Consider the following 14,307-nt stretch of genomic DNA (forward strand, 5'->3'; position numbering starts at 1 on the left):
GTGGGGAGGGAGATTGGCAGGTAGGCGAGGTCATGAGAACAGCGCTGGGCTGGAAGTTTGGAACTGAGGTAAGGTGGGGGAGGGGAAATGAGGAAACCATTGAAGTCCACATTGATGGCCTGGGGTTGAATTTACCCCAAGCGGAAGATGAGACGTTCATCCTCCAGGCATCGAGTGGGGAGGGAGCGGCGATGGAGGAGGCCCAGGACCTGCATGTCCTCGGCAGGGTGGGAGGGGGCTTGAAATGTTGGGCCATAGGGCGATGGGGTTGATTGGTGCCGGTGTCCTGGAGATGATCCCTCAAGCGCTGTGACTTGACTCTGAGAGGAGTCTCCAGTCTCCCCAATGTAGAGGAGACCGCATCAGGAGCAATGGATATAAGAAATGACATTGTTGGATACACAGGTGAAAGCCTTCGACCGACCACGGCCCGGATTCGATTTCCGGGCAGGGAAGAAATTTTTAGTAGAGCTACCATGCTGTGTTTGCAACTCCCTGGTGGTCTAGTGGTTAGGACTCGGCACTCTCACCGCCGCGGCCCGGGTTCGATTCCCGGTCAAGGAAACCGTTTTCGCGGGTTTATCGGCTACCCAATCATCTTAAATACTCTGTGCAGTTTTTCATTAATCTTCGTAGTTCCTGGGTGCAGCAGTGTGTCGTGGCTCGTTGAAATAGTGTCCTGCTTCAGATTTGTTTGCCTGTGTAGTGGTGATTGCTTCTGTAGTTAAGTTCTTGGTTCGCATGCATTGTTTTCCGGTAGACGCTGTTTTGAATTTACCATTGACTGTTCGCTCTACTGTGACATCTAGAAATGGCACTTTGTTTTTGTTCTCCTCTTTTGTGAATTTTATGCCAGTAAGGAGATTGTTGATAGTGTTGTCGGTTTCTTCGAATTTGGTTCAGTTTTTGATGACAAAAGTGTCATCGCTGTAGCGGACCCAAAGTTTGGTTTGGATCGTTGGAAGGGCTGTTTGTTCGAGTCTCTGCATTAATGCTTTTGCTTGGAATCCTGTTGCTGGTGGTTTCATGGGTATTTCGTTGATTTGTTTTAGGGCTTGTTATTGGATGGTAAGGCTTGTTATGAAAAGGATGGTAAGGCACAGTTCCACGAGCTTGACAATGCTATCTTAGCTGATGAAGTTGATGCTGTTTGGTGTTTGTGTCTTTGGTTCTTCGAGTATTGTCTTCAGTTTTCTTTGGCCACGTTGATGTTAATGGATGTGAATAGGGCTGTTCTGTCAAAGGACAACATTATTACATCCTCTTCTATCTTAGTGTCTTTGCTGTTCAGGAATTCTTGGATGGAGTAATTGGAATGGAGTGAATCTTCGACTAGGTGTTTTAGCCTTCAGTGGAGGCGTTTGACTGGTCTGTATATTGGTGTTCCAAATAGTGAGACTGTGGTCTAAGGGTGGCTCCTGGTTTGAAGGGGAGGAGAACAACAACAGAGTGCCATTCCTTGATGTCACAATAGTGCGAACAGTCAATGGGGAACTTCAAACTGGCATCTACAGAAAAACAACAGGCCCAAACCAAATACTTAACCACAGAAGCAATCATCCCAACACCCACAAACGAAGCTGCCTCAGGACATTATTTCAACGATTCACTACACACTGCAGCACAGAGAAACTACGAAGAGCACAAGAGAAATGCGTATATAGTATATTTAAGGAGAACGGGTCCCCAATAAACCTCCTCCGCCGATTTCTCATTGATACTTTCAAGGTGACTCTCAAAAATTCGATTTGACCCTCCATTCTTTCCTGTTTGTTTTTGTGGGTTTTGAATGCTTTCGCAATCCTCTGACTGAGTATTAGAGTTGGGAGGTTATGTTGTGGCTGTACAAGACATTGGTTAGACCACTTTTGGAATATTGTGTACAATTCTAGTCTCCCTCCTATCAGAAGGATATTGTGAAATTTGAAAGTGTTCTGAAGCACCAATGGGTGCACAGAGATGAAGAGACCCTTCTGCTGCCCTGAGTGTGGAAAGGCCTTCAGTGATTCCCCTGCCCTGCTGACGCACCAGTTGGTCCACACCGGGGAAGGCTGTTCTCCAGCCCCAAGTGCGAGATGGCCTTCAGCAGTTCTTCCCACCTGCTGAGACACCATTGGGTCCATATTGAGGAGAAGCCGTTCTTCTGCCCCGAGTGCAGGAAGGGCTTTGCTCTTTCTTCCGACCTGCTGGCCCATTGGTGGGTTCACATGGGGGAGAGGTCGTTCAGTTGCCTAAGTGCAGGAAGTCCTTCATCAATTCCTCAGCCCTGCGGATGCACCAGTCCGTCCACACCGGGGAGATGCCATTCTCCAGCCCGAGTGTGGGAAGTGCTTTACCCGCTCCTCCACACTGCTGAAGCGCCAGCTGGTCCACAGGGGGGGGATGGGGGGCGGAGGGTGGAGGCCATTCTGCTGCCCTGAATGCGGGAAGTCCTTCAGCAATTCCTCCGCCCTGCTGAAGCACCAGTTTATCCAAACACTGGGGAGAGGCCCTTCAGCTGGCCCGAGTGTGGGAAGAGGTTCATGTTTTCCTGCAACTTGCAGAAGCACCAGCGGGGGCACCAGCGCTCCCAGCAATCAGATCCCACCAGTGACGCTGCCTTTAGTCATCCCCCAGGACTGAACCTTCTGCCAGTTCTGACAGTGGGTGCAGTGGGAGAGTAGGTGGGCTGTTTTTGTTTTCTGCTGGACTGCAATTGCCTCCCCCACCCCCCACAACAACAACCTCATGGTGGCTCACGGTTAGCACTGCTGCCTCATGGCACCAGGAACCCAGGAATACTTCTACACTTGGGGGTCTGGGTGCAATTTATGGAGGGTAGGAAAATGGATCTGAGTAGGTTACCCTTCGGAGAATCAGTGCAGATGTGTTGGGCTGAAGGACCTGTTTCCACTCTGGAGGAGTTCAACCATCATATGAGCTTTGTTTTCATTGGAAGCTGCTGCTCATTGAGCCAGGGACTGCACATTGCCAAATGAAATGATCCAGAGAAACCTAAGACCGCAAGACCATCGGAGCAGAAGTTAGGCCATTCGGCCCATCGAGTCTACTCAGCCATTCGTTAGTGACAAAAGTAGTGCAGATGAGATTAGCTACAGTGTGGAAACAGGCCATTTGTCCCAACAAGTCCACACCGACCCTCCGAAGTGTATCCCATCCAGACCCATTTTCCTCTGACTAATGAACCTAACTCTATGGGCAATTAAGCATGAACAATCCACATGACCTGAACATCTTTGGACTATGGAAGAAAACAGGACCACCCAGTGAAAGCCCACGCAGACACTGGGAGAATATGAAAACTCCTCACAGACAGCCACCCAAGGCTGGAATCAAACCTGGGCCCCTGGCGCTGTGAGGCTGCAGTGGTAAACACTGAGCCACGACATGTTGCAACCCGAAGTAGGCAAGGAGGAGCCTGGGAGAATACAGCAAGCCAGGCAGCACCAGGATGTGGAGTAGTCAGCGTTTTGGGTATTAACCCTTCTTCAGGACTGAAACGATGACTTCTCTGTGAGAAACGATTTACGGGAATGTTGCTGGGGGTTGGAGGGTTTGAGCTACAGGGAGAGGCTGAATAGGCTGGAGCTGTTTTCACTGGACCATCAGAGGCAAAGGAGTGACCTAATAGAGGTTACAAAATCATGAGGGGCATAGACAGGTTAATAGACAAGGTCTTTTCCCTGGGATGGGGGAGTCCAGAACTCGAGGGCATAGGTTTAGGGTGAGAGGCGAAATATATTAAAGGGACAACTTCTTCATGCAGAGGGTGGTACTTATATGAAATGAGCTGCCACAGGATATGGGTCAGGTGTTGTCAAATGGGACTAGATTAGTTTATGATATCAGGTCAGCATGGACAAGTTGGACCAAAGGGTCTGTTTCCATGCTGTATGTGCCTCAGACTACTGGTCCTGATGTAAGTTTCAAATAGAGTCCAAGTAACTTTGAATAGTTCAATCTTGTTGAGCTCACCTCCTGAAAAGTTTCAAATGAATCCCTGTTTAAACATGCTGAGTTGGACAAAGTATCCCATCAAGTTCAACACAAACCCAGAGGTGAAGAAGTCAGAAGTCAGAACACCAAGGGGACCAAAACTGATCACAATATTCCAGGTGCGGCCTCATCAACATCCTGTATAACTACAACATAACTTGCCAACATCTATACTCAATTCCTGAAATGATGAAGGCCAATGTGCTGAAACCTTTCTTCACTGCCTTGTGTACCGATATAATCAGAGATATAGGACCAACTTTAAACTGTTCCACGATCCAGCTGCTAGGAGCAGAGTGACTAATAAGGAAGGCAAAAGGGAGATTGGCCTTTAAATGGAGAATAAAAGTAGGGAGGTTATAGTGGAGGTTTTGATTGAAAGGGCAGTGAAGATTCAACCAGCTGGCAGTGGATCTGAATCACATGTAGATCAGACCAGGTTCGGACAGCAGGAAACCAGATAAGTTTTTACAACAAACCACAACGATTTCATCATTAGACTCTTAATTCCAGATTTATATTGAATTCAGATTCCACCATCTGCCGTGGCAGGTTGTGAATCCAAGTCCCCGGAACATTACCTGGGTGAATAGTCTGGTGACAATAAAGTCGGCCATCACCTCCCCTGAACACATTGGCTTATTGTGTTCAGAGGTAACAGAGGAGCAAGAGGTTTCAGCAGCTGCTAAGTTGTTGATATTACACAAGGGAACATCAGCACTCTCAGTAATGGCACACACTGAAGTCAGTGTCCTGTATCAGAGGTAAGGCCTCGGGAACCAGAAGAATTAGGAACAGGAATATGCTGTTCAGCCCCTTGAGCCTGCTTCTCCATTCAGTAGGATTCTGGGTGATCTGGCATTCCCCACGTTCACTTTCCTGCCCTTTTCCTGCAACTGTTCATCCTCCGACTCTTCACGAATCTATCGATCCTCGTTTTAAAGTGACATGAAGGCTGTCAACAGAGTTACTGGGGTGGGGGTGGGGGGTGGAGGGGGGAGGGACGGGGGCTCAGGTCGAACTTGGGGATTAAAACAATGGCTTCACACTTCACAATATTTAACTTAGGGAATGTCTATGGTTATCCAATGCTGGAAATTGGGCAGGCATTCAGATGAAATTATTGGTAAATTATGAATGACAGAGGAGTCTGGAGAGAAGTTGTGTTCAGGCACAGTTGGATATCATTAGTATAGATGTCAAAACCAGCAGCTACGGTTAAACAAATCAGAACGGAAGACGCTAAAAGCAGACCCTCCCAGAGGATAGAGTGATGCTGGAGAGGGTCAGTACTGTCATGAACTCTGATCAAGGCTGTCTGTAGGTCGACGAGGGAATGCTTAGCCCTGTCACCGTTACAAAGGATGTCAAACATGACCTTAATAAGAATTGTTTCAGGGGTCGAAACCAGACTCGAGGGCTTTAAACACAGAACTCTGGCAAAGATGGGAATGGCTAATTCAACAATGATACATCCAAACCAACACTTCCATTGGTGCGATAATAATAGAAGTGTTTTGGTTTTTATTTCGAAGATTTTCAGCAACACTTAGTAAGAAGCAACAAAATTAACACAAGAAATACTGCAATTGTTACAATGTGCCTGCTCCCAATAGGGGGCCATCTGGTGTTCAATTAACTGTCTACAAGGGGCAATATTGGAAAGGAATTACCCAGTTCATAGCTATAAGAGGGGAGACACAGACTGCTTGATACAAACATATAATGGGCGGGAGTAGGCCACTCGGCACTTCGAGCCTGCTGCAACATTCAACAATATCATGGCTGATCTGAATTCAACCTCAACTCTACATTCCAACACATCCCCGACAATCTTTCATCCACTTGGTTATCAAGAACCTGTCTACCGCTGCCTTAAAGATTTTGAATCCACTGCCTTTTTAAGAAGACACATAAGCTCAGAAAGAAAAGAAATCATCCTCATTTTTGTCTTCTACATTTAAAATATGACCCTATAGTTTCAGATATTAAGATCGGGACACAAGCTGCATTCAAATAATACCTGTGGTACAGTTAACTATGTCAAAGTGCTTCACATGAACATAATGAGAATTCCTTTAAAAATCACAAGACCGGAGCACAGATTAAGGCAGGTGACCAAAGAGTTGGTCAAAGGGAGAAGTTTAGGGCAATCTTTTAAACAGGTTCAATTTCCCAAACATCAGAAGACAAAGACGTGAACAACAAACACAAAATAGCAAAGAATGGGAAACAACAGTGTAGTCATAATGTCACAGGATGAGTAATCCAGGGAACATGAGTTCAAATCCCACCACAGCAATAGGTAAGATGTGAATAATTCAAATCATAAATGGGGAACACAAAGTAAGTCTCAGTATGGTATCGATGGCACTGACGTCAATTGTCCTAAAAACCCATGTTCACCAATGTCCTTTCATGGAAACTGCCATCCTTGCATGGTCTGACTTACATGTGACTCCAGACCCACAGCAATGTGGTTGACTCTTAAACTGCCCTCTGAATTGGCACAAGACACTTTGCACTTAGGGAAGGATAACAAAAATCAACCTTGTGAAAGTGTCATAACAGAAATTTCTGGAGAAACTCAGCCAGTCTGGCAACATTGGTGGAGAGAGAGAGAAAGAAACAAAGACAATATCCTGGCTTGAGTCCAGAACAGTTGTGAAGAAGAGTCACAGCACTTGAAATGCTAACTCTGTTTCTCTCTCCACATGTGCTGCCAGTCCTATTGAGTTTCTCCAGCATTTGGCGCATTTTTGTGTTTCAGATCTCCATCATCTGCAGTTCTTCATTACACTGACTTAGGGAAGCTCAAATCCCATAAAAGGGTAGAGCAGAAGGGCTGGAATAACTCAGCAAGTCTGGCACCAGTTATGGAGATAAAAACAGTTCGTACTTCGGGTCATTGAATGATCTTACATCAGGGACAAACTTTTGGGGAAGCTGCAAGAGTAAAAGGTACTGGTGTAACTTCAACATCTGGGAGAACTCTCCCAGCCATGGAAGTCAGGCTGACTCAGCATTCTGGTCCTGCTCATTACCTGTTAAATTCTCCATTTGTTTTTCTACATGGTTGACACATTCCTATATTTTAAAATGAAATTACAAACAGACAAGAATTTTCCATGTATGTAATCATACATTAGAGGGTTTGGAACGTGAATGTAAACGTTTAAACAGAAAGTATTCATGCATGGGGTGTGGGCATCGCTGGCAATGCCAGCATTTATACCCATCCTTAACCACCCTGTGGTTGGTTGGAAAAGTGCATGAAGGTGTCTGAGATTGTCTTGATCAGTACAGCAATCTCAACGATGGGTGTGCTCAGCTAAAAGTACCCTCCACTCCCACAGCCAAGTCTGTATTCACTTCAATTTTGGATGCCATCTAAACCTCCCAGGACAAGGACAGCATGGGATTACAATCAGAATAAAGCTTCCTCTACTCTTCAATTGCAAGTGAAGCTCCCTCAACACTGTCCCCAACAAACACTGCCAAGACAGAAACAACATTGCGTTAGATACAGAGTAAAACCTCCTCTACACTTCCCCATTCATACAGTCCCAGGAGAAGGACAGCAAAGGGTTAAATAAACAGTAGAGCTTCTTCCATTCTGACTGACACTTAGTCCGTTCTACACCAATCCTCAAGGAAAACTCAGAACTGAGACGATTATCTGGTACTGAATTCACACATCCTAATGGGAATGACAGCAACAGAAAATCATGTCGTGAAACACAGATAAAACACACACAATGTACAACAAAACTAGACTGTTATTGGGATCAAAAACATAGTCCCTGCAATAATCCGAATGTGAGTTGAACAAATTTCACACTTGAACAATATTCTCTGGGAATGCAATGTCCACCTCACTGCTGTCTATTCAGTTCCTCTGCTCTCGTTCAGGGCTGAGTTGCGGCTGACCACATTGTGGCGTGGGGGTCAAGAGGTTGGACAGTTAAGGTCAACTTGGATTGAGGGCATCCTTTGTCATGCCAGTGAGGTGGAGGGTCGCTCATTTACTCAACTTATAATCGGGGACAAGGGGATGTCAGGCTGGGCTTGTATCAGTTTGAGTTTAGAAGAAACAGATGATCCGATGTAGCTGTATAACATCTGGAGAGGACTTAATGTAAATGTAATGTCAACTCAATTCTAGACAGAGACTAGTCTCTCATTTAAGGTAGGCGAGTTTTGTTTTTCTCACAAGTGTTCTCGAGTCTTTGAAATTCACTTCTTTAGAGAGCAGCATGTGGTGGTGGCACGGTGGTGAGCACTGCTGCCTCATGGCATCAGTGACCTGGGTTTGATCCCACCCTCGGGCCGACTGTCTGTGTGGAGTTTGCACATTCTCCCCTTGTGTCTGCGTTCCTATGGTGCTCTGGCCTCCTCCCACGGTCCAAAGGACGTGCAGTTGAGGGTAGATTTACCATGGGAGATGCAGGGTTACAGGGATAGGGTAACGAACTAGGTCTGGGTGGGACGGTCAGTCAATGTTGACTCGATGGGCTGAATGGCCTACTTGCACGCAATTGGCCTATATCAATCAATCGTATGCACTTGCTTTATGGTTACCGACATCAAATTACATTAGTGGTATTGGTTATTTCATCTCTTACGTTATCGTATTCAAACAACAACAGCATCTAGAAACTAGCTCCATTACAATATCCAATATCTGCAGAGTACCTTTTCTTTTTGTCACGAACATTATCTTGAACTCTGACGTGTGACCTCTTCATTGCTGTCAAAGTTCCTTATTCGTCCCAACGTTGTCATGGTTTTACATTGTCGAATGTCTTCCTGCCTTTTGCAGTTAAGACCCTATATTCTGCCCTTGTCAACATTTTCCCTTACAATTCTCTACTAAGGATTTCATGAAATACTTCAGAGTGTGGTGAGACTATGGTACTCACTACCATAGTGTATAGTTGGGGTGGAAGACACTACAACTAAGGGTAAGCAACCCAATACAAATGAATGTCACTGTCACCAGATTCACAATACAGTGAAATTAAAACATGCAATGTCCCTCAATTTCTCAACTGTTCTGAACCAGACTTGATGAAGAACAGATCTTGCACATCAACGTTATAATTTAAACAAAACCAACAATTATAAATATGGCAAATTTTCTTGGGCAAAGTTAAAGAAGATAATCTAATTAATAGCAATTATATAAACCCTTTGATCAAGTTCCCCATCATCTCAGAGACTGAAACTTAAGCGGTAAATTAAGAAAGAATTATTTTTAAACTTACCAATTCAAGCAAACAGTTTCCAACAATGGATTGCCAAGCCTTTGTGCAATCCTTGGAGTATGACTGTTTCACAGACACCTAACTGTAAATCTAATTTAAAAGTCACTGCTGAATGTGAATAGACACCCCAAAATATTCAGCTATTTCTTACACGCTGGGACTCATTCCCAGAAATAGCCAACAATTCTTCAACTGGACAGTAGAATCTAGAGAGAACAGCTCCTGGGCTCAACAAGCAGCAACACCCGATGGAAGCAGTTGCCGGCGGGGCAGGGCGGGGCAAGGGCATAAAACAAAAAAGCTCACTGACTCTCCCACTTCACACACACTGTCAGAATACACAGGGGCTCAGTACTGGGAATGACCCACAGCAGTTTCATCAAGAGAACCACACTTGATGAACAGATCTTGCACACCAGAATTATAATTTAAACAAAAACAGACAATTACGAATACCGCAAATTTACTCGGGCAAACTTAAACAAGATAATCCAGTTAATAGCAATGATTTAATCCCTTTGATCAAGTCCTCCACCATCTCATAGACAGTAACTTAAGGGGTAAATTAAGGGAGAGAATTTTTAAAATTATCAATTCAAGCAAACAGTTTCCAACAATGGATTGCCAAGCCGTTGGGCAATCCTTCGATGATGAGTTGTTCACAGACACATAACCGTAAATTTAATTTCTAAGTCATTGCTGAATGGGAATGGACACCCTGAAGTATTCAGCTATTTCTTACAGACTGGGGCTCGTTCCCAGACAGAGTCAAGAATTATTTAACTGGACAAGAAAAAAACTAAAGAGAACAGCTCCTCGTCTCAACCAGCAGCAGCGCCCGCTGGAAGCAAAGTTGCAAGGGTAGGGGAGCACGACGGCATAAAACAAAAAAATCCGACCGGCTCTCCCATTATAAGCACTGTCAGAATGTGCAGGGGTTCAGTCCTCGCAGTGACCCACAGCAGTTACCCCAGCAGATTCAGATTGTTGGGAGCACTGGTGTGCCCGCTGGGGCTTCTGCAAGGTGCAGAATGATGAGAACCTCCACTTCCACTCGGGGCAGGTGAACGGCCTCTCCCCGGTATGGCCCCACCTGTGCCTCAGCAGGTGGGAGGAATTGCTGAAGGCCTTCCCGCACTCTGGGCAGGGGAAGGGCCTCTCGCCTGTGTGGACCCCCTGGTGCCTCTGCAGTACAGGTCTTCCCGCACTCAGAGCAGGAGGACAGTCTCACCCCGGTGTGACTGCGCCCATGAGTCTCCAGGTCAGATGGGAAACGGAAGCCTTTCCCACAGTCGCCACATTTTCATGGTTTCTCCACGGGACGGGATTCCTTGGGTTTCTCCATGACCGAAGCTTCAGCTGCACACAAACGCGTGTACAGAACCTCCCTGCCGTGAATTCCTCTTCCCAGTCTGTATAACTTTTACTGGCTCCACAATCAGAGTGCTGCAACAGTAGGGTCTCTCTTCCAGTCTCACTGATGCTGAAAACGTACTGAAAGAGGAACCAAAAAGCTTGGTTCCTTCTCACAGAATCATAGTCGAAAATTGTTATCGTCCCGATGGATTCAGTGACTGCCAGACATTGACGTGAAATTGAGGATTGCAAATGTTGGAGAGTCAGAGTCAAAGCACAGCAGATCAGGCAGCAACTGAGGAGCAGCAGATTCAATATTTCAGGCAAAGCTCTTCATCTATTGATATTGAAACGTCCGTCTTCAGATCTTCAAATAATCTGTAAAAAGAGATTACAAAAGTCATTACTGTCAGTCCAGGTTAGAAATTCCAAACAAGCAATTCTACTTTCTGCAGAACATTCTTTTCTTTCCCCACAAAATTGAAAGCACCATCCCAACCCCTCTCACCCCTCTATTCTCACTCCGCTCAAACTAATTTTCCCGACGGTACTGATTCAGGATCTTACTGAGACCGAAAAGTGAAAACATCACGATAGACACCTCTGAATTTTGGATACCTCCACCTGAGAGTTAGTATCTTTCACGACATCGAGGAGTGAGTAAGTCTGATTTTGGGAACCAAACAAAGTGGCAATTCAGGATGAACCTTCAATGCAACCTCTTGAGAAACAACCAGACACGAAATGGTTAACATCTGGGGAGTTGGAAGTGGGGAGATGGAGGAAATGAGATATCGAGGCATTGTCACCGACAACGGACAGAAACTGAACATACAGACATGGCAAACATTACAGGCAAGCCAGAGTCATAGAGTTACACAGCACAGGAACAGGTCCTTCAGTCCAACTCATCCATACCGACCAGATAGCCTAAATTAATCTCGTTTCATTTACCAGCACTTGGCCCATAACCCCCTGAACTCTTCCTATTCATATACTCATCCAGATGCCTTTTAAATGTTATAATTGGACCTACATCCACCACTTCCACCGGCAGATCATTCCTTACACTTGCCTCCCTCACCCCAAGCATATTATCCTCCTGTTCTGGACTTCTCCCATCCCAGGGAAATGACCTTGTCCATTTATCCTATCCATGCCTCTCATGATTCTATAAACGTCTGTAAGATCACCTCTCAGCCTCTGGTATACCGGGGAAAACAGCTGAAGCAATGCGTTTACTTTTAGCTTCACACTCACTGAACTTTACTCCCGTGTAAAACATTGTTTCCCTCCCCCACACTGTCCATGGGAAAAACCATGAGTGCTGAGACTCTGGAGTTGGGGGAATGCCACGTAGAATTCCTGCAATGTGGAAACACGCCATTCAGGCCAACAAGTCCACACCGACCATCCAAAGCGTAACCTATGTGGACACTTTCCCTTATCCCATTCCACTACACTTCCTGCATACTATGGGCCCATTTAGTTTGACCACTTCTCCCGAAACTGCACATCATTAGATTTTGGGAGGAAACCAGAGCACCCGGAGGAAACCCAGCAGACACGGCAGGGAGAATGTGCAAACTCCACACAGACAGTCGCCCCAAGGCTGGAATCGAAAGCGGATCCCTGGCACTGTAAGGCAGCAGTGAGAACCACTGATCCATCGTGCTGCCCATGTGTGTGGAAAGAAGTGGGGGCTGGGAACTTTGTTAATTGTACCGCACAGTGGATTGTTGAGTAAGGTTAAATCTCACGGGATCCAGGGAGAGCTAACCAACTGGGTACAAAATTTAGAAGCGCGTTGTTGGAGATGCTGGAATCCTTCCTGAAAACAACAAATGCTGGAGATCACAGTGGGCCAGACAGCGCTGTGCTACTCTATGCCTGGATAGTGTGGACGTGGAGATGATGTTTCCACGAGGAGAAGGGTTGAGGATGCCAAGTCATTGAGGACATTTAAGACAGAGATAGGTTCTTGATTAGTAAGGGTCAAGGGTTATGAGGAGAGGGCAGCAGAATGGGATAGAGAAACATATCAGCCATGATCGACTGGTGGAGCAGACTCGATGGGCCAAATGGCCTCATCCTGCTCCTTTGTATTATGGTCTTAAAGCTGGGCAGATGATTTAAGGGGTTCTCACAAACTATTTCAGAATCCTGAAGAGGGGTTGTTGGACTCGAAACGTTAACTCTGCTTTCTCTCCACAGATGCTTCCAGTCCTGCTGAGTTTTTCCAGTGTTTTCAGTTTTTGTTTCAGATTTCCAGCATCCGCAGTTCTTTATCTTATTTATCAAATTCATTTCTTGCCCTTCCCAAGTGTGTGGAACTTCATCTCCCTGATCTACAAACTGTTCACTTACCCGAGAAATGACCACTACCTCCTTATCAAAGTAGATCCCTTTGTTGCAAAATGATTGCTCAATTCTGTGACCAAAATTATTGCATTCGTAATTACTTACACCAGGGACTCACAATATCTCAGGCCAGAACACAGCTAGATTGTTTCAGACAGTACATTTATGTGATTTGATACAATTCCCTATTCCCGACTTTACCTGCGTGTTGCAGGGAATGGAGGGTTTGAGTTAAGAAGAAGCTGGGACATTTTTCCAATGGAGCCGAGGAAGTTGACAGTTAACCTTATTGAGATTTTTAAAATCAGAAGGGGTATAGATAAGGTGTCATTCCCAGGAGGCTCAGAATATTTTATTGCTCCAGAAGGTGTAAAAGGGGGTCAAAGCTTCAACAGAAATCGAGCAGAGCTGAGAACAGACAACATTCAACTCTGTGGGATCAGGGAGATCAGAGGACAGAGAAATCAGGACCTGAAATCCGAGCTGACACCAGACTACCATGTTATCAGTGCTTTGATTAGCAGTGCCCACCCTCTACCTTTACTGAGCCTCTCACTCGACTTGAATGCCACGTATCCCCTCTATATTCCGGATCCAATCCTTGTCATTCTGAAGCCATATCTCTGTAAGGAGTCTCAGATCATAATTATTCTCTACAATGTGTGCAGTCAATTAATTCGCTTTTGTTACAATGCAGCACACATTCACATACTGAGCTTTTAGTCTTATTTTTTGTGATGGTTAGAATCCAGGTTTGATCGCTAGTACATTTATTCTCCTTGTCCCTTTCTCTCATTCTCTGGTGTTTGGTTTCCACATCACTACATTGCTCACTGGCCTTGATTTGGATTGGCTGTGCGAATTTGCCCAGTGTCCAGGGATGTGCAGGTTAGGTGGGTTGGCCATGGGAAACGCAGGGTTATCGTTTCAAAGTAATAGAAGGTGTAGGCCATTTGGCCCATCGACCCTGCTCCACCATTCATTAAAATCATCGCGGATCAATCAATCGTCTCAGCTCCTCCTAATTGCATTATCCCAACTTCCCTTAATTCCCTTACCACGCAGAAAACCCATCCAACAGTGTCTTAATGAAGCTGCCTCTACTGCTTCCTTGAGCACAGAATTCCATTAATTGACCATTAACCACAAAGGTCCTGCCTTGAGTTGCCTCATCAAAATGCAACAGCTCATATTTGTCTACATTAAACTCCATCCACTACTCCTTGGCTCATCGGCTCATCTGATCAATTATAATTTATATTAAACTTTCTTTCCTGCCTTATTCCCTAAAAGCTGAAAATCTCCATCCCAAACTCTCGCCCTCCAT

General features: G+C 45.4%; 1 non-coding gene across 1 annotated transcript; it reads left to right on the forward strand.

Moving 5' to 3' along the window:
* Nucleotides 1-492: 492 nt before the first annotated feature.
* Nucleotides 493-564, forward strand: trnae-cuc (transfer RNA glutamic acid (anticodon CUC)). The gene has a single exon. It is a non-coding gene; the product is annotated as a tRNA-Glu (tRNA).
* Nucleotides 565-14,307: the final 13,743 nt, after the last annotated feature.

The sequence above is a fragment of the Chiloscyllium punctatum genome, chromosome 36, assembly GCF_047496795.1.
Source record: "Chiloscyllium punctatum isolate Juve2018m chromosome 36, sChiPun1.3, whole genome shotgun sequence".
In the NCBI taxonomy this organism is placed as follows: domain Eukaryota; kingdom Metazoa; phylum Chordata; class Chondrichthyes; order Orectolobiformes; family Hemiscylliidae; genus Chiloscyllium; species Chiloscyllium punctatum.